Below are 13,485 nucleotides of genomic sequence, written 5' to 3' on the forward strand. Positions count from 1 at the left end.
ATAACTCTTTTTATTTTTTACTTAATCTTCTAATTTTAATCATATTTAATTTGTCAAAATATAACAAGTATTTAGCACGAGTGGGGTTCGAACCCACGCGGACACTTGTCCATTGGAACTTAAGTCCAACGCCTTAACCACTCGGCCATCGTGCTGCCTACATCCTAGTGAACATAACTCTGTTTATTTTTTACTTAATCCTCTAATTTTAATCATATTTATTTTGTCAAAATATAACAAGTATTTAGCACGTGCGGGGTTCGAACCCACACGGACACTTGTCCATTGGAACTTAAGTCCAACGCCTTAACCACTCGGCCCTCGTGCTCTCTGTACTCTAGTGAACATAATTCTTTTTATATTTTCTTAATCTTCTCATTTTAGTCATATATAATTTGTCAAAATATAACAAGTATTTAGCACGAGTGGGGTTCGCACCCACGCGGACGCTTGTCCATTGGAACTTAAGTCCAACGCCTTAACCACTCGGCCATCGTGCTGTCAACATCCTAGTGAACATAACTCTTTTTATTTTTTACTTAATCTTCTAATTTTAATCATATAGAATTTGTCAAAATATAACAAGTATTTAGCACGAGTGGGGTTCGAACCCACGCGGACACTTGTCCATTGGAACTTAAGTCCAACGCCTTAACCAGTCGGCAATCGTGCTCTCTGTATTCTAGTGAACATAACTCTGTTTATATTTTACTTAATCTTCTAATGTTAATCATATTTGATTTGTCAAAATATAACAAGTATTTAGCACGAGTGGGGTTCGAACCCACGCGGACACTTGTCCACTGGAACTTAAGTCCAACGCCTAAACCACTCGGCCATCGTGCCGTCTACATCCTAGTGAACATAACTCTTTTTATTTTTTACTTAATCCTCTAATTTTAATAATATTTATTTTGTCAAAATATAACAAGTATTTAGCACGAGTGGGGTTCGAACCCACGCGTACACTTGTCCATTGGAACTTAAGACCAACGCCTTAACCACTCGGCCATCGTGCTCTCTGTATCCTTGTAAACACACCTCTTTTTATTTTTTACTTAATCTTCTAATTTTAATCATATTTAATTTGTCAAAATATAACAAGTATTTAGCACGAGTGGGGTTCGAACCCATGCGGACACTTGTCCATTGGAACTTAAGTCCAACGCCTTAACCACTCGGCCATCGTGCTGTCTACATGCGTGTGAACATAACTCTTTTTATTTTTTACTTAATCCTCTAATTTTAATCATATTTATTTAGTCAAAATATAAAAAGTATTTAGCACTTGTGGGGTTCGAACCCACGCGGACACTTGTCCATTGGAACTTAAGTCCAACGCCTTAACCACTCGGCCATCGTGCTGTCAACATCCTAGTGAACATAACTCTTTTTATTTTTTACTTAATCTTCTAATTTTAATCATATAGAATTTGTCAAAATATAACAAGTATTTAGCACGAGTGGGGTTCGAACCCACGCGGACACTTGTCCATTGGAACTTAAGTCCAACGCCTTAACCACTCGGCCATCGTGCTCTCTGTACTCTAGTGAACATAATTCTTTTTATATTTGCTTAATCTTCTAATTTTAGTCATATATAATTTGTCAAAATATAACAAGTATTTAGCACGAGTGGTGTCTGAACCCACGCGGTCACTTGTCCATAGGAACTTAAGTCCAACGCCTTAACAACTCGGCCATCGTGCTGTCAACATCCTAGTGAACACAACTCTTTTTATTGTTTACAAAATCTTCTAATTTTAATCATATATAATTTGTCAAAATGCAACAAGTATTTAGCACGAGTGGGGTTCGAACCCACGCGGACACTTGTCCATTGGAACTTAAGTCCAACACCTTAACCACTCGGCCATCGTGCTGTCTACATCCGTGTGAACATAACTCTTTTTAATTTTTACTTAATCCTCTAATTTTAATCATATTTTTTTTGTCAAAATATAACAAGTATTAAGCACGAGTGGGGTTCGAACCCACGCGGACACTTGTCCATTGGAACTTAAGTCCAACGCCTTAACCACTCGGCCATCGTGCTCTCTGTACCCTAGTGAACATAACTCTTTTTATGTTGTTCTTAATCTTCTAATTTTAATCATATTTTATTTGTCAAAATATAACAAGTATTTAGCACGAGTGGGGTTCGAACCCACGCGGACACTTGTCCATTGGAACTTAAGTCCAACGCCTTAACCTCTCGGCCATCGTGCTGTCTACATCCTAGTGAACATAACTCTTTTTATTTTTTACTTAATCCTCCAATTTTTAGCATATTTATTTTGTCAAAATATAACAAGTATTTAGCACGAGTGGGGTTCGAACCCACGCGGACACTTGTCCATTGGAACTTAAGTCCAACGCCTTAACCACACGGCCATCGTGCTCTCTGTACCCTAGTGAACATAACTCTTTTTATTTTTTTCTTAATCTTCTAATTTTAATCATATTTATTTTGTCAAAATATAACAAGTATTTAGCACGAGTGGGGTTCGAACTCACACGGACACTTGTCCATTGGAACTTAAGTCCAACGCCTTAACCACTCGGCCATCGTGCTGTCTACATCCTAGTGAGCATAACTCTTTTTATTTTTTACTTAATCCTCTAATTTTTAGCATATTTATTTTGTCAAAATATAACAAGTATTTAGCACGAGTGGGGTTCGAACCCACGCGCACACTTGTCCATTGGAACTTAAGTCCAACGCCTTAACCACACGGCCATCGTGCTCTCTGTACTCTAGTGAACATAATTCTTTTTATATTTGCTTAATCTTCTAATTTTAGTCATATATAATTTGTCAAAATATAACCAGTATTTAGCACGAGTGGGGTTCGAATCCACGCGGAAACTTGTCCATTGGAACTTAAGTCCAACGCCTTAACCACTCGGCCATCGCGCTGTCAACATCCTAGTGGACATAACTCTTTTTATTTTTTACTTAATCTTCTAATTTTAATCATATATAATTTGTCAAAATATAACAAGTATTTAGCACGAGTGGGGTTCGAACCCACGCGGACACTTGTCCATTGGAACTTAAGTCCAACGCCTTAACCACTCGGCAATCGTGCTCTCTGTATCCTAGTGAACATAACTCTTTTTATTTTTTACTTAATCTTCTAATTTTAATCATATTTAATTTGTCAAAATATAACAAGTATTTAGCACGAGTGGGGTTCGATCCCACGCGGACACTTGTCCATTGGAACTTAAGTCCAACGCCTTAACCACTCGGCCATCGTGCCGTCTACATCCGCCTGAACATAACTCTTTTTATTTTTTACTTAATCCTCTAATTTTAATCATATTTATTTTGTAAAAATATAACAAGTATTTAGCACGAGTGGGGTTCGAACCCACGCGGACACTTGTCCATTGGAACTTAAGTCCAACGCCTTAACCACTCGGCCATCGTGCTCTCTGTATCCTAGTGAACATAACTCTTTTTATTTTTTACTTAATCTTCTAATTTTAATCATATTTAATTTGTCAAAATATAACAAGTATTTAGCACGAGTGGGGATCGAACCCACGCGGACACTTGTCCATTGGAACTTAAGTCCAACGCCTTAACCACTCGGCCATCGTGCTGCCTACATCCTAGTGAACATAACTCTGTTTATTTTTTACTTAATCCTCTAATTTTAATCATATTTATTTTGTCAAAATATAACAAGTATTTAGCACGTGCGGGGTTCGAACCCACACGGACACTTGTCCATTGGAACTTAAGTCCAACGCCTTAACCACTCGGCCCTCGTGCTCTCTGTACTCTAGTGAACATAATTCTTTTTATATTTTCTTAATCTTCTCATTTTAGTCATATATAATTTGTCAAAATATAACAAGTATTTAGCACGAGTGGGGTTCGCACCCACGCGGACGCTTGTCCATTGGAACTTAAGTCCAACGCCTTAACCACTCGGCCATCGTGCTGTCAACATCCTAGTGAACATAACTCTTTTTATTTTTTACTTAATCTTCTAATTTTAATCATATAGAATTTGTCAAAATATAACAAGTATTTAGCACGAGTGGGGTTCGAACCCACGCGGACACTTGTCCATTGGAACTTAAGTCCAACGCCTTAACCAGTCGGCAATCGTGCTCTCTGTATCCTAGTGAACATAACTCTGTTTATATTTTACTTAATCTTCTAATGTTAATCATATTTGATTTGTCAAAATATAACAAGTATTTAGCACGAGTGGGGTTCGAACCCACGCTGACACTTGTCCACTGGAACTTAAGTCCAACGCTTTAACCACTCGGCCATCGTGCCGTCTACATCCTAGTGAACATAACTCTTTTTATTTTTTACTTAATCCTCTAATTTTAATAATATTTATTTTGTCAAAATGTAACAAGTATTTAGCACGAGTGGGGTTCGAACCCACGCGTACACTTGTCCATTGGAACTTAAGACCAACGCCTTAACCACTCGGCCATCGTGCTCTCTGTATCCTTGTAAACACACCTCTTTTTATTTTTTACTTAATCTTCTAATTTTAATCATATTTAATTTGTCAAAATATAACAAGTATTTAGCACGAGTGGGGTTCGAACCCATGCGGACACTTGTCCATTGGAACTTAAGTCCAACGCCTTAACCACTCGGCCATCGTGCTGTCTACATGCGTGTGAACATAACTCTTTTTATTTTTTACTTAATCCTCTAATTTTAATCATATTTATTTAGTCAAAATATAAAAAGTATTTAGCACTTGTGGGGTTCGAACCCACGCGGACACTTGTCCATTGGAACTTAAGTCCAACGCCTTAACCACTCGGCCATCGTGCTCTCGGTACTCTAGTGAACATAATTCTTTTAATATTTGCTTAATCTTCTAATTTTAGTCATATATAATTTGTCAAAATATAACAAGTATTTAGCACAAGTGGGGTTCGAACCCACGCGGACACTTGTCCCTTGGAACTTAAGTCCAACGCCTTAACCACTCGGCCATCGTGCTGTCTACATCCGTCTGAACATAATTCTTTTTATATTTGCTTAATCTTCTAATTTTAGTCATATATAATTTGTCACAATATAACAAGTATTTAGCACGAGTAGGGTTCGAACCCATGCGGACACTTGTCCATTGGAACTTAAGTCCAACGCCTTAACCACTCGGCCATCGTGCTGTCAACATCCTAGTGAATACAACTCTTTTTATTTTTTACTTAATCTTCTAATTTTAATCATATATAATTTGTCAAAATATAACAAGTATTTAGCACGAGTGGGGTTCGAACCCACGCGGACACTTGTCCATTGGAACTTAAGTCCAACGCCTTAACCACTCGGCCATCGTGCTCTCTGTATCCTAGTGAACATAACTCTTTTTATTTTTTACTTAATCTTCTAATTTTAATCATATTTATTTTGTCAAAAATTACAAGTATTTAGCACGAGTGGGGTTCGAACCCACGCTGACACTTGTCCATTGGAACTTAAGTCCAACGCCTTAACCATTCGGCCATCGTGCTCTCTGTACTCTAGTGAACATAAGTCTTTTTATATTTGCTTAATCTTCTAATTTTAGTCATATATAATTTGTCAAAATATAACAAGTATTTAGCACGAGTGGGGTTCAAACCCACGCGGACACTTGTCCATTGGAACTTAAGTCCAACGCCTTAACCACTCGGCCATCGTGCTCTCTGTGTCCTAGTGAACATAACTCTTTTTATTTTTTACTTAATCCTCTAATTTTAATCATATTTATTTTGTCAAAATATAACAAGTATTTAGCACGAGTGGGGTTCGAACCCACGCGGACACTTGTCCATTGGAACTTAAGTCCAACGCCTTAACAACTCGGCCATCGTGCTCTCTGTGTCCTAGCGAACATAACTCTTTTTATTTTTTACTTAATCCTCTAATTTTAATCATATTTATTTTGTCAAAATATAACAAGTATTAAGCACGAGTGGGGTTCGAACCCACGCGGACACTTGTCCATTGGAACTTAAGTCCAACGCCTTAACCACTCGGCCATCGTGCTCTCTGTGTCCTAGTGAACATAACTCTTTTTATTTTTTACTTAATCCTCTAATTTTAATCATATTTATTTTGTCAAAATATAACAAGTATTAAGCACGAGTGGGGTTCTAACCAACGCGGACACTTGTCCATTGGAACTTAAGCCCAACGCCTTAACCACTCGGCCATCGTGCTCTCTGTTCTCTAGTGAACATAATTCTTTTTATATTTGCTTAATCTTCTAATTTTAGTCATATATAATTTGTCACAATATAACAAGTATTTAGCACGAGTAGGGTTCGAACCCATGCGGACACTTGTCCATTGGAACTTAAGTCCAACGCCTAAACCACTCGGCCATCGTGCTATCAACATCCTAGTGAATACAACTCTTTTTATTTTTTACTTAATCTTCTAATTTTAATCATATATAATTTGTCAAAATATAACAAGTATTTAGCACGAGTGGGGTTCGAACCCACGCGGACACTTGACCATTGGAACTTAAGTCCAACGCCTTAACCATTCGGCCATCGTGCTCTCTGTATCCTAGTGAACATAACTCTTTTTATTTTTTACTTAATCTTCTAATTTTAATCATATTTATTTTGTCAAAAAATAACAAGTATTTAGCACGAGTGGGGTTCGAACCCACGCGGACACTTGTCCATTGGAACTTAAGTCCAACGCCTTAACCACTCGGCCATCGTGCTGTCTACATCCGCGTGAACATAACTCTTTTTTTTTTGTTACTTAATCCTCTAATTTTAATCATATTTATTTTGTCAAAATATAACAAGTATTTAGCACGAGTGGGGTTCGAACCCACGCGGACACTTGTCCATTGGAACTTAAGCCCAACGCCTTAACCACTCGGCCATCGTGCTCTCTGTTCTCTAGTGAACATAATTCTTTTTATATTTGCTTAATCTTCTAATTTTAGTCATATATAATTTGTCAAAATACAACAAGTATTTAGCATGAGTGGGGTTCGAACCCACGCGGACACTTGTCCATTGGAACTTAAGTCCAACGCCTTAACCACTCGGCCATCGTGCTGTCTACATGCGTGTGAACATAACTCTTTTTATTTTTTACTTAATCCTCTAATTTTAATCATATTTATTTTGTCAAAATATAACAAGTATTTAGCACGAGTGGGGTTCGAACCCACGCAGACACTTGTCCATTGGAACTTAAGTCCAACGCCTTAACAACTCGGCCATCCTGCTCTCTGCATCCTAGTGAACATCACTCTTTTTTTTTTTTACTTAATCTTCTAATTTTTATCATATTTAATTTGTCAAAATATAACAAGTATTTAGCACGCGTGGGGTTCGAACCCACGCAAAGACTTGTCCATTGGAACTTAAGTCCAACGCCTTAACCACTCGGCCATCGTGCTGTCTACATCCGTGTGAACATAACTCTTTTTATTTTTTAATTAATCCTCTAATTTTAATCATATTTATTTTGTCAAAATATAACAAGTATTTAGCACGAGTGGGGTTCGAACCCACGCGGACACTTGTCCATTGGAACTTAAGTCCAACGCCTTAACCACTCGGCCATCGTTCTCTCTGTACCCTAGTGAACATAATTCTTTTTATATTTGCTTAATATTCTAATTGTAGTCATATATAATTTGTCAAAATATAACAAGTATTTAGCACGAGTGGGGTTCGAACCCACGCGGACACTTGTCCATTGGAATTTAAGTCCAACGCCTTAACCACTCGGCCATCGTCCTCTCTGTACTCTAGTAAACACAATTCTTTTTATTTTTGTTTAATCTTCTAATTTTAGTCATATATAATTTGTCAAAATATAACAAGTATTTAGCACGAGTGGGGATCGAACCCACGCGGACACTTGTCCATTGGAACTTAAGTCCAACGCCTTAACCACTCGGCCATCGTGCTGTCTACATCCGCGTGAACATAACTCTTTTTTTTTTATACTTAATCCTCTAATTTAAATCATATTTATTTTGTCAAAATATAACAAGTATTTAGCACGAGTGGGGTTCGAACCCACGCGGACACTTGTCCATTGGAACTTAAGCCCAACGCCTTAACCACTCGGCCATCGTGCTCTCTGTTCTCTAGTGAACATAATTCTTTTTATATTTGCTTAATCTTCTAATTTTAGTCATATATAATTTGTCACAATATAACAAGTATTTAGCACTAGTAGGGTTCGAACCCATGCTGACACTTGTCCACTGGAACTTAAGTCCAACGCCTTAACCACTCGGCCATCGTGCTGTCAACATCCTAGTGAATACAACTCTTTTTATTTTTTACTTAATCTTCTAATTTTAATCATATATAATTTGTCAAAATATAACAAGTATTTAGCACGAGTGGGGTTCGAACCCACGCAGACACTTGTCCATTGGAACTTAAGTCCAACGCCTTAACCACTCGGCCATCGTTCTCTCTGTATCCTAGTGAACATCACTCTTTTTATTTTTTACTTAATCTTCTAATTTTTATCATATTTAATTTGTCAAAATATAACAAGTATTTAGCACGAGTGGGGTTCGAACCCACGCAAAGACTTGTCCGTTGGAACTTAAGTCTAACGCCTTAACCACTCGGCCATCGTGCTGTCTACATCCGTGTGAACATAACTCTTTTTATTTTTTAATTAATCCTCTAATTTTAATTATATTTTTTTTGTCAAAATATAACAAGTATTTAGCACGAGTGGGGTTCCAACCCACGCGGACACTTGTCCATTGGAACTTAAGTCCAACGCCTTAACCACTCGGCCATCGTGCTCTCTGTACTCTAGTGAACATAATTCTTTTATATTTGCTTAATATTCTAATTTTAGTCATATATAATTTGTCAAAATATAACAAGTATTAAGCACGAGTGGGGTTCGAACCCACGCGGACACTTGTCCATTGGAACTTAAGTCCAACGCCTTAACCACTCGGCCATCGTCCTCTCTGTACTCTAGTAAACATAATTCTTTTTATTTTTGCTTAATCTTCTAATTTTAGTCATATATAATTTGTCAAAATATAACAAGTATTTAGCACGAGTGGGGTTCGAACCCACGCGGACACTTGTCCATTGGAACTTAAGTCCAACGCCTTAACAACTCGCCCATCGTGCTCTCTGTATCCTAGTGAACATAACTCTTTTTATTTTTTACTTAATCTTGTAATTTTAATCATATTTAATTTGTCAAAATATAACAAGTATTTAGCACGAGTGGGGTTCGAACCCACGCGGACACTTGTCCATTGGCACTTAAGTCCAACGCCTTAACCACTCGGCCATCGTGCTGTCTACATCCGCGTGAACATAACTCTTTTTTTTTTGTACTTAATCCTCTAATTTTAATCATATTTATTTTGTCAAAATATAACAAGTATTTAGCACGAGTGGGGTTCGAACCCACGCGGACACTTGTCCATTGGAACTTAAGTCCAACGCCTTAACCACTCGCCCATCGTGCTCTCTGTATCCTAGTGAACATAACTCTTTTTATTTTTTACTTAATCTTCTAATTTCAATCATATTTAATTTGTCAAAATATAACAAGTATTTAGCACGAGTGGGGTTCGAACCCACGCGGACACTTGTCCATTGGAACTTAAGTCCAACGCCTTAACCACTCGGCCATCGTGCTGTCTACATCCGTGTGAACACAACTCTTTTTATTTTTTACTTAATCCTCTAATTTTAATCATATTTATTTTGTCAAAATATAACAAGTATTTAGCACGAGCGGGGTTCGAACCCACGCGGACACTTGTCCATTGGAACTTAAGTCCAACGCCTTAACCACTCGGCCATCGTGCTCTCTGTACTCTAGTGAACATAATTCTTTTTATATTTGCTTAATCTTCTAATTTTAGTCATATATAATTTGTCAAAACATAACAAGTATTTAGCACGAGTGGGGTTCGAACCCACGCGGACACTTTTCCATTGGAACTTAAGTCCAACGCCTTAACCACTCGGCCATCGTGCTGTCAACATCCTAGTGAACATAACTTTTTTTATTTTTTACTAAATCTTCTAATTTTAATCATATATAATTTGTCAAAATACAACAAGTATTTAGCACGAGTGGGGTTCGAACCCACGCGGACACTTGTCCATTGGAACTTAAGTCCAACGCCTTAACCACTCGGCCATCGTGCTGTCTACATCCGTGTGAACATAACTCTTTTTATTTTTTACTTAATCCTCTAATTTTAATCATATTCATTGTGTCAAAATATAACAAGTATTTAGCACGAGTGGGGTTCGAACCCACGCGGACACTTGTCCATTGGAACTTAAGTCCAACGCCTTAACCACTCGGCCATCGTGCTCTCTGTATTCTAGTGAACATAATTCTTTTTATATTTGCTTAATCTTCTAATTTTAGTCACGTATAATTTGTCAAAATATAACAAGTATTTAGCACGAGTGGGGTTCGAACCCACGCGGACACTTTTCCATTGGAACTTAAGTCCAACGCCTTAACCACTCGGCCATCGTGCTGTCTACATCCGTGTGAACGTAACTCTTTTTATTTTTTACTTAATCTTCTAATTTTAATCATATTTAATTTGTCAAAATATAACAAGTATTTAGCACGAGTGGGGTTCGAACCCACGCGGACACTTGTCCATTGGAACTTAAGTCCAACGCCTTAACCACTCGGCCATCGTGCTCTCTGTACTCTAGTGAACATAATTCTTTTTATATTTGCTTAATCTTCTAATTTTAGTCATATATAATTTGTCAAAATATAACAAGTTTTTAGCACGAGTGGGGTTCGAACCCATGCGGACACTTGTCCATTGAAACTTAAGTCCAACGCCTTAACCACTCGGCCATCGTGCTCTCTGTTCTCTAGTGAACATAATTCTTTTTATATTTGCTTAATCTTCTAATTTTAGTCATATATAATTTTTCAAAATACAACAAGTATTTAGCACGAGTGGGGTTCGAACCCACGCGGACACTTGTCCAGTGGAACTTAAGTCCAACGCCTTAACCACTCGGCCATCGTGCTGTCTACATCCTAGTGAAAATAACTCTTTTTATTTTTTACTTAATCCTCTAATTTAATCATATTAATTTTGTCAAAATATAACAAGTATTTAGCACGAGTGGAGTTCGAACCCACGCAGACACTTGTCCATTGGAACTTAAGTCCAACGCCTTAACCACTCGGCCATCGTGCTCTCTGTACTCTAGTGAACATAATTCTTTTTATATTTGCTTAATCTTCTAATTTTAGTCATATATAATTTGTCAAAATATAACAAGTTTTTAGCACGAGTGGGGTTCGAACCCATGCGGACACTTGTCCATTGAAACTTAAGTCCAACGCCTTAACAACTCGGCCATCGTTCTCTCTGTTCTCTAGTGAACATAATTCTTTTTATATTTGCTTAATCTTCTAATTTTAGTCATATATAATTTTTCAAAATACAACAAGTATTTAGCACGAGTGGGGTTCGAACCCACGCGGACACTTGTCCAGTGGAACTTAAGTCCAACGCCTTAACCACTCGGCAAGCGTGCTGTCAACATCCTAGTGAACATAACTCTATTTATTTTTTACTTAATCTTCTAGTTTTAATCGTATATAATTTGTCAAAATATAACAAGTATTTAGCATGAGTGGGGTTCGAACCCACGCGGACACTTGTCCATTTGAACTTAAGTCCAACGCCTTAACCACTCGGCCATCGTGCTGTCTACATCCTAGTGAACATAACTCTTTTTTTTTTTTACTTAATCGTCTAATTTTAATCATATTTAATTTGTCAAAATATAACAAGTATTTAGCACGAGTGGGGTTCGAACCCACGCGGACACTTTTCAATTGGAACTTAAGTCCAACGCCTTAACCACTCGGCCATCGTGCTGTCTACATCCGTGTGAACATAACTCTTTTTATTTTTTACTTAATCTTCTAATTTTAATCATATTTAATTTGTCAAAATATAACAAGTATTTAGCACGAGTGGGGTTCGAACCCACGCGGACACTTGTCCATTGGAACTTAAGTCCAACGCCTTAACCACTCGGCCATTGTGCTGTCAACATCCTAGTTAACATAACTCTTTTTATTTTTTACTTAATCTTCTAATTTTAATCATATATAATTTGTCAAAATATAACAAGTATTTAGCACGAGTGGGGTTCGAACCTACGCGGACACTTGTCCATTGGAACTTAAGTCCAACGCCTTAACCACTCGGCCATCGTGCTGTCAACATCCTAGTGAACATAACTCTTTTTATTTTTTACTTAATCTTCTAATTTTAATCATATATAATTTGTCAAAATATAACAAGTATTTAGCACGAGTGGGGTTCGAACCCACGCGGACACTTGTCCATTGGAACTTAAGTCCAACGCCTTAACCAATCGGCCATCGTGCTCTCTGTATCCTAGTGAACATAACTCTTTTTATTTTTTACTTAATCTTCTAATTTCAATCATATTTAATTTGTCAAAATGTAACAAGTATTTAGCACGAGTGGGGTTCGAACCCACGCGGACACTTGTCCATTGGAACTTAAGTCCAACGCCTTAACCAATCGACAATCGTGCTGTCTACATCCGTGTGAACATAACTCTTTTTATTTTTTACTTAATCCTCTAATTTTAATAATATTTATTTTGTCAAAATATAACAAGTATTTAGCACGAGCGGGGTTCGAACCCACGCGGACACTTGTCAATTGGAACTTAAGTCCAACGCCTTAACCACTCGGCCATCGTGCTCTCTGTACTCTAGTGAACATAATTCTTTTTATATTTGCTTAATCTTCTAATTTTAGTCATATATAATTTGTCAAAACATAACAAGTATTTAGCACGAGCGGGGTTCGAACCCACGCGGACACTTGTCCATTGGAACTTAAGTCCAACGCCTTAACCACTCGCCCATCGTGCTGTCAACATCCTAGTGAACATAACTTTTTTGTTTTTTTACTAAATCTTCTTATTTTAATCATATATAATTTGTCAAAATATAACAAGTATTTAGCACGACTGGGGTTCGAACCCACGCGGACACTTGTCCATTGGAACTTAAGTCCAACGCCTTAACCACTCGGCCATCGTGCTGTCTACATCCGTGTGAACATAACTCTTTTTATTTTTTACTTAATCCTCTAATTTTAATCATATTTATTGTGTCAAAATATAACAAGTATTTAGCACGAGTGGGGTTCGAACCCACGCGGACACTGTCCATTGGAACTTAAGTCCAACGCCTTAACCACCCGTCCATCGTGCTCTCTGTATTCTAGTGAACATAATTCTTTTTATATTTGCTTAATCTTCTAATTTTAGTCATGTATAATTTGTCAAAATATAACAAGTATTTAGCACGAGTGGGGTCGAACCAACGCTGACACTTGTCCATTGGAACTTAAGTCCAACGCCTTAACCACTCGGCCATCGTGCTCTCTGTATCCTAGTGAACATAACTCTTTTTATTTT

The 13,485-nt window shown here is 37.5% G+C and overlaps 76 non-coding genes across 76 annotated transcripts; all 76 read right to left on the reverse strand.

Moving 5' to 3' along the window:
• Window positions 1–72: 72 nt before the first annotated feature.
• On the reverse strand, window positions 73–155 carry Trnal-uaa (transfer RNA leucine (anticodon UAA)). Its single transcript has one exon. It is a non-coding gene; the product is annotated as a tRNA-Leu (tRNA).
• Window positions 156–245: 90 nt separating this feature from the next.
• Trnal-uaa (transfer RNA leucine (anticodon UAA)) lies at window positions 246–328 on the reverse strand. The gene has a single exon. It is a non-coding gene; the product is annotated as a tRNA-Leu (tRNA).
• Window positions 329–417: 89 nt separating this feature from the next.
• Window positions 418–500, reverse strand: Trnal-uaa (transfer RNA leucine (anticodon UAA)). The gene has a single exon. It is a non-coding gene; the product is annotated as a tRNA-Leu (tRNA).
• Window positions 501–590: 90 nt separating this feature from the next.
• Trnal-uaa (transfer RNA leucine (anticodon UAA)) lies at window positions 591–673 on the reverse strand. Its single transcript has one exon. It is a non-coding gene; the product is annotated as a tRNA-Leu (tRNA).
• A 90-nt stretch (window positions 674–763) lies between these two features.
• Window positions 764–846, reverse strand: Trnal-uaa (transfer RNA leucine (anticodon UAA)). Its single transcript has one exon. It is a non-coding gene; the product is annotated as a tRNA-Leu (tRNA).
• A 90-nt stretch (window positions 847–936) lies between these two features.
• Trnal-uaa (transfer RNA leucine (anticodon UAA)) lies at window positions 937–1,019 on the reverse strand. Its single transcript has one exon. It is a non-coding gene; the product is annotated as a tRNA-Leu (tRNA).
• Window positions 1,020–1,109: 90 nt separating this feature from the next.
• Trnal-uaa (transfer RNA leucine (anticodon UAA)) lies at window positions 1,110–1,192 on the reverse strand. The gene has a single exon. It is a non-coding gene; the product is annotated as a tRNA-Leu (tRNA).
• A 90-nt stretch (window positions 1,193–1,282) lies between these two features.
• Window positions 1,283–1,365, reverse strand: Trnal-uaa (transfer RNA leucine (anticodon UAA)). The gene has a single exon. It is a non-coding gene; the product is annotated as a tRNA-Leu (tRNA).
• A 90-nt stretch (window positions 1,366–1,455) lies between these two features.
• Trnal-uaa (transfer RNA leucine (anticodon UAA)) lies at window positions 1,456–1,538 on the reverse strand. Its single transcript has one exon. It is a non-coding gene; the product is annotated as a tRNA-Leu (tRNA).
• A 262-nt stretch (window positions 1,539–1,800) lies between these two features.
• Trnal-uaa (transfer RNA leucine (anticodon UAA)) lies at window positions 1,801–1,883 on the reverse strand. Its single transcript has one exon. It is a non-coding gene; the product is annotated as a tRNA-Leu (tRNA).
• Window positions 1,884–1,973: 90 nt separating this feature from the next.
• On the reverse strand, window positions 1,974–2,056 carry Trnal-uaa (transfer RNA leucine (anticodon UAA)). The gene has a single exon. It is a non-coding gene; the product is annotated as a tRNA-Leu (tRNA).
• A 90-nt stretch (window positions 2,057–2,146) lies between these two features.
• On the reverse strand, window positions 2,147–2,229 carry Trnal-uaa (transfer RNA leucine (anticodon UAA)). The gene has a single exon. It is a non-coding gene; the product is annotated as a tRNA-Leu (tRNA).
• Window positions 2,230–2,319: 90 nt separating this feature from the next.
• On the reverse strand, window positions 2,320–2,402 carry Trnal-uaa (transfer RNA leucine (anticodon UAA)). The gene has a single exon. It is a non-coding gene; the product is annotated as a tRNA-Leu (tRNA).
• Window positions 2,403–2,492: 90 nt separating this feature from the next.
• Trnal-uaa (transfer RNA leucine (anticodon UAA)) lies at window positions 2,493–2,575 on the reverse strand. The gene has a single exon. It is a non-coding gene; the product is annotated as a tRNA-Leu (tRNA).
• A 90-nt stretch (window positions 2,576–2,665) lies between these two features.
• Trnal-uaa (transfer RNA leucine (anticodon UAA)) lies at window positions 2,666–2,748 on the reverse strand. The gene has a single exon. It is a non-coding gene; the product is annotated as a tRNA-Leu (tRNA).
• Window positions 2,749–2,837: 89 nt separating this feature from the next.
• Trnal-uaa (transfer RNA leucine (anticodon UAA)) lies at window positions 2,838–2,920 on the reverse strand. Its single transcript has one exon. It is a non-coding gene; the product is annotated as a tRNA-Leu (tRNA).
• Window positions 2,921–3,010: 90 nt separating this feature from the next.
• Window positions 3,011–3,093, reverse strand: Trnal-uaa (transfer RNA leucine (anticodon UAA)). Its single transcript has one exon. It is a non-coding gene; the product is annotated as a tRNA-Leu (tRNA).
• A 90-nt stretch (window positions 3,094–3,183) lies between these two features.
• Window positions 3,184–3,266, reverse strand: Trnal-uaa (transfer RNA leucine (anticodon UAA)). The gene has a single exon. It is a non-coding gene; the product is annotated as a tRNA-Leu (tRNA).
• A 90-nt stretch (window positions 3,267–3,356) lies between these two features.
• Window positions 3,357–3,439, reverse strand: Trnal-uaa (transfer RNA leucine (anticodon UAA)). Its single transcript has one exon. It is a non-coding gene; the product is annotated as a tRNA-Leu (tRNA).
• A 90-nt stretch (window positions 3,440–3,529) lies between these two features.
• Window positions 3,530–3,612, reverse strand: Trnal-uaa (transfer RNA leucine (anticodon UAA)). Its single transcript has one exon. It is a non-coding gene; the product is annotated as a tRNA-Leu (tRNA).
• Window positions 3,613–3,702: 90 nt separating this feature from the next.
• Window positions 3,703–3,785, reverse strand: Trnal-uaa (transfer RNA leucine (anticodon UAA)). Its single transcript has one exon. It is a non-coding gene; the product is annotated as a tRNA-Leu (tRNA).
• An 89-nt stretch (window positions 3,786–3,874) lies between these two features.
• Trnal-uaa (transfer RNA leucine (anticodon UAA)) lies at window positions 3,875–3,957 on the reverse strand. The gene has a single exon. It is a non-coding gene; the product is annotated as a tRNA-Leu (tRNA).
• Window positions 3,958–4,047: 90 nt separating this feature from the next.
• On the reverse strand, window positions 4,048–4,130 carry Trnal-uaa (transfer RNA leucine (anticodon UAA)). Its single transcript has one exon. It is a non-coding gene; the product is annotated as a tRNA-Leu (tRNA).
• A 90-nt stretch (window positions 4,131–4,220) lies between these two features.
• On the reverse strand, window positions 4,221–4,303 carry Trnal-uaa (transfer RNA leucine (anticodon UAA)). Its single transcript has one exon. It is a non-coding gene; the product is annotated as a tRNA-Leu (tRNA).
• Window positions 4,304–4,393: 90 nt separating this feature from the next.
• Trnal-uaa (transfer RNA leucine (anticodon UAA)) lies at window positions 4,394–4,476 on the reverse strand. The gene has a single exon. It is a non-coding gene; the product is annotated as a tRNA-Leu (tRNA).
• Window positions 4,477–4,566: 90 nt separating this feature from the next.
• On the reverse strand, window positions 4,567–4,649 carry Trnal-uaa (transfer RNA leucine (anticodon UAA)). The gene has a single exon. It is a non-coding gene; the product is annotated as a tRNA-Leu (tRNA).
• A 90-nt stretch (window positions 4,650–4,739) lies between these two features.
• Trnal-uaa (transfer RNA leucine (anticodon UAA)) lies at window positions 4,740–4,822 on the reverse strand. Its single transcript has one exon. It is a non-coding gene; the product is annotated as a tRNA-Leu (tRNA).
• An 89-nt stretch (window positions 4,823–4,911) lies between these two features.
• On the reverse strand, window positions 4,912–4,994 carry Trnal-uaa (transfer RNA leucine (anticodon UAA)). The gene has a single exon. It is a non-coding gene; the product is annotated as a tRNA-Leu (tRNA).
• An 89-nt stretch (window positions 4,995–5,083) lies between these two features.
• Window positions 5,084–5,166, reverse strand: Trnal-uaa (transfer RNA leucine (anticodon UAA)). Its single transcript has one exon. It is a non-coding gene; the product is annotated as a tRNA-Leu (tRNA).
• A 90-nt stretch (window positions 5,167–5,256) lies between these two features.
• Trnal-uaa (transfer RNA leucine (anticodon UAA)) lies at window positions 5,257–5,339 on the reverse strand. The gene has a single exon. It is a non-coding gene; the product is annotated as a tRNA-Leu (tRNA).
• An 89-nt stretch (window positions 5,340–5,428) lies between these two features.
• Trnal-uaa (transfer RNA leucine (anticodon UAA)) lies at window positions 5,429–5,511 on the reverse strand. The gene has a single exon. It is a non-coding gene; the product is annotated as a tRNA-Leu (tRNA).
• Window positions 5,512–5,600: 89 nt separating this feature from the next.
• Window positions 5,601–5,683, reverse strand: Trnal-uaa (transfer RNA leucine (anticodon UAA)). Its single transcript has one exon. It is a non-coding gene; the product is annotated as a tRNA-Leu (tRNA).
• A 90-nt stretch (window positions 5,684–5,773) lies between these two features.
• Window positions 5,774–5,856, reverse strand: Trnal-uaa (transfer RNA leucine (anticodon UAA)). Its single transcript has one exon. It is a non-coding gene; the product is annotated as a tRNA-Leu (tRNA).
• Window positions 5,857–5,946: 90 nt separating this feature from the next.
• Trnal-uaa (transfer RNA leucine (anticodon UAA)) lies at window positions 5,947–6,029 on the reverse strand. The gene has a single exon. It is a non-coding gene; the product is annotated as a tRNA-Leu (tRNA).
• A 90-nt stretch (window positions 6,030–6,119) lies between these two features.
• Trnal-uaa (transfer RNA leucine (anticodon UAA)) lies at window positions 6,120–6,202 on the reverse strand. Its single transcript has one exon. It is a non-coding gene; the product is annotated as a tRNA-Leu (tRNA).
• An 89-nt stretch (window positions 6,203–6,291) lies between these two features.
• Trnal-uaa (transfer RNA leucine (anticodon UAA)) lies at window positions 6,292–6,374 on the reverse strand. The gene has a single exon. It is a non-coding gene; the product is annotated as a tRNA-Leu (tRNA).
• Window positions 6,375–6,464: 90 nt separating this feature from the next.
• Trnal-uaa (transfer RNA leucine (anticodon UAA)) lies at window positions 6,465–6,547 on the reverse strand. The gene has a single exon. It is a non-coding gene; the product is annotated as a tRNA-Leu (tRNA).
• Window positions 6,548–6,637: 90 nt separating this feature from the next.
• Window positions 6,638–6,720, reverse strand: Trnal-uaa (transfer RNA leucine (anticodon UAA)). Its single transcript has one exon. It is a non-coding gene; the product is annotated as a tRNA-Leu (tRNA).
• Window positions 6,721–6,811: 91 nt separating this feature from the next.
• Window positions 6,812–6,894, reverse strand: Trnal-uaa (transfer RNA leucine (anticodon UAA)). Its single transcript has one exon. It is a non-coding gene; the product is annotated as a tRNA-Leu (tRNA).
• An 89-nt stretch (window positions 6,895–6,983) lies between these two features.
• On the reverse strand, window positions 6,984–7,066 carry Trnal-uaa (transfer RNA leucine (anticodon UAA)). Its single transcript has one exon. It is a non-coding gene; the product is annotated as a tRNA-Leu (tRNA).
• A 90-nt stretch (window positions 7,067–7,156) lies between these two features.
• Window positions 7,157–7,239, reverse strand: Trnal-uaa (transfer RNA leucine (anticodon UAA)). The gene has a single exon. It is a non-coding gene; the product is annotated as a tRNA-Leu (tRNA).
• A 90-nt stretch (window positions 7,240–7,329) lies between these two features.
• Window positions 7,330–7,412, reverse strand: Trnal-uaa (transfer RNA leucine (anticodon UAA)). The gene has a single exon. It is a non-coding gene; the product is annotated as a tRNA-Leu (tRNA).
• A 90-nt stretch (window positions 7,413–7,502) lies between these two features.
• Trnal-uaa (transfer RNA leucine (anticodon UAA)) lies at window positions 7,503–7,585 on the reverse strand. The gene has a single exon. It is a non-coding gene; the product is annotated as a tRNA-Leu (tRNA).
• Window positions 7,586–7,674: 89 nt separating this feature from the next.
• On the reverse strand, window positions 7,675–7,757 carry Trnal-uaa (transfer RNA leucine (anticodon UAA)). Its single transcript has one exon. It is a non-coding gene; the product is annotated as a tRNA-Leu (tRNA).
• An 89-nt stretch (window positions 7,758–7,846) lies between these two features.
• Window positions 7,847–7,929, reverse strand: Trnal-uaa (transfer RNA leucine (anticodon UAA)). The gene has a single exon. It is a non-coding gene; the product is annotated as a tRNA-Leu (tRNA).
• A 90-nt stretch (window positions 7,930–8,019) lies between these two features.
• On the reverse strand, window positions 8,020–8,102 carry Trnal-uaa (transfer RNA leucine (anticodon UAA)). Its single transcript has one exon. It is a non-coding gene; the product is annotated as a tRNA-Leu (tRNA).
• Window positions 8,103–8,364: 262 nt separating this feature from the next.
• Trnal-uaa (transfer RNA leucine (anticodon UAA)) lies at window positions 8,365–8,447 on the reverse strand. The gene has a single exon. It is a non-coding gene; the product is annotated as a tRNA-Leu (tRNA).
• Window positions 8,448–8,537: 90 nt separating this feature from the next.
• Trnal-uaa (transfer RNA leucine (anticodon UAA)) lies at window positions 8,538–8,620 on the reverse strand. The gene has a single exon. It is a non-coding gene; the product is annotated as a tRNA-Leu (tRNA).
• A 90-nt stretch (window positions 8,621–8,710) lies between these two features.
• Window positions 8,711–8,793, reverse strand: Trnal-uaa (transfer RNA leucine (anticodon UAA)). Its single transcript has one exon. It is a non-coding gene; the product is annotated as a tRNA-Leu (tRNA).
• Window positions 8,794–8,881: 88 nt separating this feature from the next.
• Window positions 8,882–8,964, reverse strand: Trnal-uaa (transfer RNA leucine (anticodon UAA)). The gene has a single exon. It is a non-coding gene; the product is annotated as a tRNA-Leu (tRNA).
• An 89-nt stretch (window positions 8,965–9,053) lies between these two features.
• On the reverse strand, window positions 9,054–9,136 carry Trnal-uaa (transfer RNA leucine (anticodon UAA)). The gene has a single exon. It is a non-coding gene; the product is annotated as a tRNA-Leu (tRNA).
• Window positions 9,137–9,226: 90 nt separating this feature from the next.
• On the reverse strand, window positions 9,227–9,309 carry Trnal-uaa (transfer RNA leucine (anticodon UAA)). The gene has a single exon. It is a non-coding gene; the product is annotated as a tRNA-Leu (tRNA).
• A 90-nt stretch (window positions 9,310–9,399) lies between these two features.
• On the reverse strand, window positions 9,400–9,482 carry Trnal-uaa (transfer RNA leucine (anticodon UAA)). The gene has a single exon. It is a non-coding gene; the product is annotated as a tRNA-Leu (tRNA).
• Window positions 9,483–9,572: 90 nt separating this feature from the next.
• Trnal-uaa (transfer RNA leucine (anticodon UAA)) lies at window positions 9,573–9,655 on the reverse strand. Its single transcript has one exon. It is a non-coding gene; the product is annotated as a tRNA-Leu (tRNA).
• A 90-nt stretch (window positions 9,656–9,745) lies between these two features.
• Trnal-uaa (transfer RNA leucine (anticodon UAA)) lies at window positions 9,746–9,828 on the reverse strand. The gene has a single exon. It is a non-coding gene; the product is annotated as a tRNA-Leu (tRNA).
• Window positions 9,829–9,917: 89 nt separating this feature from the next.
• On the reverse strand, window positions 9,918–10,000 carry Trnal-uaa (transfer RNA leucine (anticodon UAA)). The gene has a single exon. It is a non-coding gene; the product is annotated as a tRNA-Leu (tRNA).
• Window positions 10,001–10,090: 90 nt separating this feature from the next.
• Trnal-uaa (transfer RNA leucine (anticodon UAA)) lies at window positions 10,091–10,173 on the reverse strand. The gene has a single exon. It is a non-coding gene; the product is annotated as a tRNA-Leu (tRNA).
• Window positions 10,174–10,263: 90 nt separating this feature from the next.
• Trnal-uaa (transfer RNA leucine (anticodon UAA)) lies at window positions 10,264–10,346 on the reverse strand. Its single transcript has one exon. It is a non-coding gene; the product is annotated as a tRNA-Leu (tRNA).
• Window positions 10,347–10,435: 89 nt separating this feature from the next.
• Trnal-uaa (transfer RNA leucine (anticodon UAA)) lies at window positions 10,436–10,518 on the reverse strand. The gene has a single exon. It is a non-coding gene; the product is annotated as a tRNA-Leu (tRNA).
• Window positions 10,519–10,608: 90 nt separating this feature from the next.
• On the reverse strand, window positions 10,609–10,691 carry Trnal-uaa (transfer RNA leucine (anticodon UAA)). Its single transcript has one exon. It is a non-coding gene; the product is annotated as a tRNA-Leu (tRNA).
• An 89-nt stretch (window positions 10,692–10,780) lies between these two features.
• Window positions 10,781–10,863, reverse strand: Trnal-uaa (transfer RNA leucine (anticodon UAA)). Its single transcript has one exon. It is a non-coding gene; the product is annotated as a tRNA-Leu (tRNA).
• An 89-nt stretch (window positions 10,864–10,952) lies between these two features.
• Trnal-uaa (transfer RNA leucine (anticodon UAA)) lies at window positions 10,953–11,035 on the reverse strand. Its single transcript has one exon. It is a non-coding gene; the product is annotated as a tRNA-Leu (tRNA).
• Window positions 11,036–11,124: 89 nt separating this feature from the next.
• Trnal-uaa (transfer RNA leucine (anticodon UAA)) lies at window positions 11,125–11,207 on the reverse strand. The gene has a single exon. It is a non-coding gene; the product is annotated as a tRNA-Leu (tRNA).
• An 89-nt stretch (window positions 11,208–11,296) lies between these two features.
• On the reverse strand, window positions 11,297–11,379 carry Trnal-uaa (transfer RNA leucine (anticodon UAA)). Its single transcript has one exon. It is a non-coding gene; the product is annotated as a tRNA-Leu (tRNA).
• An 89-nt stretch (window positions 11,380–11,468) lies between these two features.
• Trnal-uaa (transfer RNA leucine (anticodon UAA)) lies at window positions 11,469–11,551 on the reverse strand. The gene has a single exon. It is a non-coding gene; the product is annotated as a tRNA-Leu (tRNA).
• Window positions 11,552–11,641: 90 nt separating this feature from the next.
• Trnal-uaa (transfer RNA leucine (anticodon UAA)) lies at window positions 11,642–11,724 on the reverse strand. The gene has a single exon. It is a non-coding gene; the product is annotated as a tRNA-Leu (tRNA).
• Window positions 11,725–11,814: 90 nt separating this feature from the next.
• Trnal-uaa (transfer RNA leucine (anticodon UAA)) lies at window positions 11,815–11,897 on the reverse strand. The gene has a single exon. It is a non-coding gene; the product is annotated as a tRNA-Leu (tRNA).
• A 90-nt stretch (window positions 11,898–11,987) lies between these two features.
• On the reverse strand, window positions 11,988–12,070 carry Trnal-uaa (transfer RNA leucine (anticodon UAA)). Its single transcript has one exon. It is a non-coding gene; the product is annotated as a tRNA-Leu (tRNA).
• A 90-nt stretch (window positions 12,071–12,160) lies between these two features.
• On the reverse strand, window positions 12,161–12,243 carry Trnal-uaa (transfer RNA leucine (anticodon UAA)). The gene has a single exon. It is a non-coding gene; the product is annotated as a tRNA-Leu (tRNA).
• Window positions 12,244–12,333: 90 nt separating this feature from the next.
• Trnal-uaa (transfer RNA leucine (anticodon UAA)) lies at window positions 12,334–12,416 on the reverse strand. Its single transcript has one exon. It is a non-coding gene; the product is annotated as a tRNA-Leu (tRNA).
• A 90-nt stretch (window positions 12,417–12,506) lies between these two features.
• Window positions 12,507–12,589, reverse strand: Trnal-uaa (transfer RNA leucine (anticodon UAA)). Its single transcript has one exon. It is a non-coding gene; the product is annotated as a tRNA-Leu (tRNA).
• A 90-nt stretch (window positions 12,590–12,679) lies between these two features.
• Window positions 12,680–12,762, reverse strand: Trnal-uaa (transfer RNA leucine (anticodon UAA)). The gene has a single exon. It is a non-coding gene; the product is annotated as a tRNA-Leu (tRNA).
• An 89-nt stretch (window positions 12,763–12,851) lies between these two features.
• On the reverse strand, window positions 12,852–12,934 carry Trnal-uaa (transfer RNA leucine (anticodon UAA)). The gene has a single exon. It is a non-coding gene; the product is annotated as a tRNA-Leu (tRNA).
• Window positions 12,935–13,024: 90 nt separating this feature from the next.
• Trnal-uaa (transfer RNA leucine (anticodon UAA)) lies at window positions 13,025–13,107 on the reverse strand. Its single transcript has one exon. It is a non-coding gene; the product is annotated as a tRNA-Leu (tRNA).
• A 90-nt stretch (window positions 13,108–13,197) lies between these two features.
• Window positions 13,198–13,279, reverse strand: Trnal-uaa (transfer RNA leucine (anticodon UAA)). Its single transcript has one exon. It is a non-coding gene; the product is annotated as a tRNA-Leu (tRNA).
• Window positions 13,280–13,368: 89 nt separating this feature from the next.
• On the reverse strand, window positions 13,369–13,450 carry Trnal-uaa (transfer RNA leucine (anticodon UAA)). Its single transcript has one exon. It is a non-coding gene; the product is annotated as a tRNA-Leu (tRNA).
• Window positions 13,451–13,485: the final 35 nt, after the last annotated feature.

Source organism: Euprymna scolopes, chromosome 37, assembly GCF_053919585.1.
Source record: "Euprymna scolopes isolate OS-2025 chromosome 37, ASM5391958v1, whole genome shotgun sequence".
NCBI classification, from domain to species: Eukaryota; Metazoa; Mollusca; class Cephalopoda; order Sepiida; family Sepiolidae; genus Euprymna; species Euprymna scolopes.